This window comes from Physcomitrium patens, chromosome 25 (genome assembly GCF_059467195.1).
Source record: "Physcomitrium patens ecotype Gransden chromosome 25, ASM5946719v1, whole genome shotgun sequence".
Classification (NCBI taxonomy): Eukaryota; Viridiplantae; Streptophyta; class Bryopsida; order Funariales; family Funariaceae; genus Physcomitrium; species Physcomitrium patens.
In genome coordinates this window covers 2,562,659-2,568,482 of record NC_143434.1, presented here as the reverse complement: position 1 = coordinate 2,568,482, position 5,824 = coordinate 2,562,659, and the positions used below count along the sequence as shown (strand labels likewise).

Genomic DNA, 5,824 nt, shown 5'->3' with positions numbered 1-5,824 from the left:
TTACATATATTAGTAGGTTGTAGAATAAATTAATTATATGGTATACATATAAAAAAATTGCCTTACAAGTTAAAATATGTATCTTGCAAAATCAACACATGTTGGAGGTCTTACAGAACATTGTTCTAAGGCTCCTAATTAGATAGTATATATGGAAGCAAGAGTGATGCCTTCTTTAGTCTTACCAACACCTTTCTATTTTATAGTCTTATTTCAAGACTTTTTAGTCTTCTTATGTTTTGCAATAGCCATTCTAATTCAATATATTACCATCTTTGAGTAATTTTTTAATCTTTTTGAGTAATACAAAAGTGTATTGAGGTTTTCTTTCTTTGAGATTTATTTCCTTGATACAAGGTATGAATTTATATATAGGCTTGTAATGTACCTATGCTTAAAGGCCACAAAATTATATGAAAAAGGTAATCAAGTTTATAGCATATTATTAGGGAGCAATTCTTAGCATTGTGTATATACACAAATATAATCCATGAAAACATGTCTATGGTAACATTAAGCCAAACACATTCTTTTAGATAATAATAGGGATGTCCTTATTTTTTATTTTTATTAGCAATGACTATTGAAACTAGTAGGTGCTATGTTCAGCAAAGAAGTTGAAGTCAAAAAATGTGATTTACAAAGAAAATCTTTAATATTGCCTGCTTTGATTATTTTCTTAGCAAGTGTTTTTGTGTCAAAGTTTGCGGATATACTTCAAAACTTAAATCCAAGCAAAACATTTGCAAAATTAAGAATAAAAATATTAATAAGAAGATTAACTAGTTAAAGTATTGATATAATAGTTATTCTATATCACTGTGAAGGCTCAAATACTCAAGATTGGAAGGACTTTTCAACTACATTTTAGCTCATCATCAGCTTTTAGTTGTGAAAATTTCAAAATAAGTTACATTTGAACCAATAGTTATATTCAATTATCATAATTAATCGAATTTGAATCTGAATGAATTTAGGATTTTGAAAGAATTATTTGGATGAAAAATCTAACTCTTAAGATTGGATGAATTTTTATTCACAAATAAGAAGTTAGGGAATGAAAATTCTTTTGTGGATGAATTTTGTTCTTTGATGAATTTTTAACTTGGATGATGATTACTACTAATTAAGAAAAGAAAATAAAAATCTAATAATAAAATCAAATATTTAAAAAAATATATATTTTTAAGTGTGTGTGTGATTTTTGTATTGATTAAGTGGCTTATATTGTTGATTGTGGATATGTTAATAGAAATTTAGCTAGTTAAAGAATTTAAGTTATTTTTAATAAGAAGTAGAAATAAATTTTATTTAATTATTTCATAATCTAATTAGTAGTTGTGAGTTAGAGTAAATCACCTAATAGGAATTTATTTAGCTCACAATTGGAGAGTTATTGGAATTATTGGACACAAATCAAATGTTAGTAGGGAGTTGTTAAAATATTTAAACAATTAAATCATTGTGAATTGAAATAGGCTTCCAACTAGTGGGGGTTTATTTTAGTATACATCCTTAAGATGGAGTATAAAGTCCTGCTGGTAATTAGTGGTCATCTTGTTGTATTAAATTGGTTGGTTGGGTAGTATCAATGTGGTCATCTTGTTGTATTACGTTGGTTGGGTAGTATCAATGTGGTCATCTTGTTGTATTACGTTGGTTGGGTAGTATCAAGGTGGTCATCTTGTTGTATTACGTTGGTTGGGTAGTATCAATGTGGTCATCTTGTTGTATTACGTTGGTTGGTTAGCTCTTCTATGGTGGAGCAGTAGTCTTAACCACTTGTGTTCATTGACATTTTGTTACGTTTTGTGAGGGTTGCGATCGTGCTCTTGCTATTGAAGGAACTTGGTTCTGTCGAGCAGCTGAGCACTATGTTAATTCTCACCTACTTGTTATTTCAAGTTGTTGGATCTGAGAAGGAGCTGCGGTGATTTGGCAAATATGAGTATAGATGCATAGGATTATCAATACGCATTCTGAACATAGACAAGCTCGCTGGTGCATTGATAGTGGTGCCCAGCGAGGTTGGAGCCTTGGTTGGTGGGAATTCTTTAGTTTTCCGTTGAAGTAGATATGTGGACGTTGAATGCATTGGAGTTTTAAAAGAAAGAAAGGAAGTTAAAAACTGTGGCAAAAATCTGCTTCAATAATTTGCACTTGCACTCCGACATTGACCTACACAATGCTTGGTTGTTCCAACATCGTTGTGAGAAGCAAAATCCAGACACGGAAGACTGTTGGTGGATATTGTGGAAGATTAGCATTGTACGGCAATGGAGAAGGTATTTGTAATGAAAACAGAAACGAGCAACTCAGAGAAATTTTGTAGAGTAATTAGCCATATCAGATGACAGAATTAAAATAACTGTAATATCTGATAGTGACACAGTTGAAAATCCGTTAATTTCGGAACAAGGAAGGGTTATCGTCAGCTTCCGAAGTAAAAACGAAGGATGTTGTCATCATGCCTTCACGGTGGATCGAACACCGGACCTTCAGTTTACAAGACTGACGCTCTACCACTGAGCTATAAAGGCAGTGTGCCGTGCTTTACAAGTAAGGCGAGTTTATTCTCGGATAGCCAATAATTGTCATATTCTTTACTTATAAGATAATGTTCTCAAATGAATTCATGAACACAGATCCAGTTTCATTTTACGTCCAATTGGTTTTGCACGCATTCTCGTGGATGCTGGAATACTATCTGCACGAATCTCGAATGCAACTTTGATGTAAGTTTCAGTTCACGAATACACATTGTTGGGTTCCTGGTGGGATGTACACGAAGCCAGCACCCCAATTTTCCCATCACACAGTGTTAAGAAGTTCAAAGAAAGTCCCCGTGTTCAAGCAACAAGTTGATTTTTTTTGAAACATAGCCAAGACTCTCCTCTCAAGCATAGATTCTCGTCTTTTCTACCCAAAGCAGGTGTTTGATCTGCAAGAGTACGACTTGTGAGTAAGAACTACCACATCTCTCAACCATATGTTAGGTCTTGAGCTGGAGACCTGAGAACAAACCCACAAAACTTTGCAGCTGCGCGCATCGCTCGCACCCCTTCCTCCTAGGTTTCACCACGTTGAGAACAGATGCATGATAAACCCACGCCCCCCAGCTCCTCTCTCCTGCCGAGATTAAGAGCCAACTACAGCTACAGCATGAAATATCACAACGACGAGCGAGTTGTAGATCAGAATTCGGCACCTCTACTGTTGGTTGTGTGCTCATTCACTCAAGCTGGCTCATTACCATCAATAGCAACTCGCCCCACAGCAAAAACAAATCGCCGCAATCGTTGTGGTGTAGCCATGCTTGGCAGACCTCCGACTCTAAAATTGAATACCACATTGGTAGTGTAGGACCATCGCAATTACGGTTTAGAACAGTAGGTTTGTATAGGTATAAAAATTGAACACTTGATGCATACTACTGGATGGATGGATGGATGGATGGATGTATAATACTAGATGATATTAGATGGATGGATGGATGTATAATACTGGATGATATTAGATGGATGGATAGTAGATTGACAAAAACAAAGGATATAATTTTGATTTAGTATGTATGCCATGGCTAACTACTTCTACTAGATTGAATCAACTTCCAAAATTAAAAACTTTAGAATTAACAAAAATAGAGTTTTTATTTTTTTGGTGGATTATATAAAGTCTTTGATACATATCTAATTGAAACATCTTATGATGTGCTTAAAGTTGACATAGCGCACAATATGCTTGTTAAGAATACATGTAAGGATGAATGTGATACAAATAGAATATAATAGCCTTCAGTATATTAAGTTCAAATAATGAGAAACGTTAATAGAATTTTATAGCTATACTTGATATTGTGTCAAAGAATTAAAAAGTCAATACATTCTTATGTCACTCAAAAAGACTTAAAAATCACTAGAAGATGATATAGTATTAAACTAGAATAGCTTATGCCAAAGATAAGAAGACTAAAAAGGCTTGAAACAAGACTAAGGACTAGAAAGGTGTTGACAAGAGTGAAGAAGGCTTCACTCTTGCCTCCATATATACTATCTAACTAGGAGCTATGTGGCAATATTCTATAGGACCTCCAACACATGTTGACTTTGCAAGGCATATTTTAACTTACAAGGCAAGTTGTCTATAAGTACAACACATAGTTAGCTTGTTCCATAATGTAAGAAAGCTAGCATTGTATTAAATCTTGACAAAATGTTCCTAGTAGTTCAAAAAGAAATTCTAATAGGATATGTAGTATCAAAAAAAGATAAAAAAATCTAATTTAAAAAAGTGTAAAATTATAATAGAATTAAATCTTCTTTTAATTGTGAAAGAAGTATAAAGAATCTTAGGATACATAGGATGATGTCAAGATATCATACAAGATTATGCTATATTTTTCATATACACAATTCAATTGTGAGCTAAAATAAACCTCTACTAGTTGGAAGTTTATTCTAATTCACAACATGTAAATTAATTATGTAAATTTTATAGGTTATAAATTATTAATTAAATTTTAATCATTTTTTTTATTCCTCTTAAATAATCCAAGCAATGAAATCAAACTCTAGGACCAACTTACACTAATCTAATTATAATCCAAGGTTCTCCCTACTTACAAGTTTTTATTTTTATTTTTTTACAATTGATTTTAAAAAATTTGATCTAATCTGCATGTTGTTCAACTATAGACCGCTCATATCTTAAATCTCTAGTATTCAAAATCTATGCCACTCTTATAATGACACTTGAATGCTACTACTTGTATTGATGAATATAGATTTGGAAGAAGGTCTAGCACTACAATAAACCTTGGTTATTCTTCTCGCGTAATTTTTACAATCCATTGAAGTATTCTTGCAATTGATCTCTTCTATGTATATTAATCAACACCATGTCATTCACACAATTTTCATATAGAAATCATACACTTGATGGATCTATTAGATGCATTCCTTCAAAGAAATCTGATGGTTCTTTGCAGAAGGACTTATTTAATAACCAAGAATTGCAGCAAGATTTTCTCAATCAAGTGCTTCTTAACAAATTCTACATCAAATCTTTTGATAAGCAACAAGAATAAAGAATAAGTGCTGGTAGTAAATTTAATTCTCAATATATCAATTATAAGCTAAAATTTATAATTCTATTTGAGAAAAAAATAAGAGCTACTACCTAAAGGCAAATTTATGGTATAATATTATCTATATTCTTTACATACTTGAGTATGTACTAACAAAGAATTCAATCATCAATCTATAGAAATAAAAGAATCAAACAACCTTGACTTAATATAATTTAAGTAATAGGTATTATTATTAAACATATAAGAAATTTATACCTTATTGAATACAAAGTACAGTCCTAGAAAGAATAGATATCCAAAAATATCTTTATGCAAGCTACAAATAGAAACAAATATAAATTAAGGTTCTAGAAGTACTATTTTAATTTCTTTAATTTTTTGAATTTAAATATTTAAATATAATTCTTTATTAGAAAACATTGTTTCAAATATCAATATAATTTTTTAAATTTATATGTTAATAAATATATAAATATATTAAAAAATACAAATTATTCAAAAAATATTTAATATTTAAGTTATATATATTAAATTATATATTTTTTATATTAATATTTTCAATAAAATATTGTAATTGATTTTTTTGCATAATATATTATTTATAGATTTATTTAATTAAATATTATATATATATATTAAAAGAAAATAATTTTAACATGTACTTTATTTCCAATTAATAAAATTAATATTAGTCAGATTATGATGGTTTTATTTAATAATGTGGTTATCAAGTTA

General features: G+C 30.5%; 1 non-coding gene across 1 annotated transcript; it reads right to left on the bottom strand.

Annotated features, from left to right (window-relative positions):
• Nucleotides 1–2,468: 2,468 nt before the first annotated feature.
• TRNAT-UGU (transfer RNA threonine (anticodon UGU)) lies at nt 2,469–2,540 on the bottom strand. Its single transcript has one exon. It is a non-coding gene; the product is annotated as a tRNA-Thr (tRNA).
• Nucleotides 2,541–5,824: the final 3,284 nt, after the last annotated feature.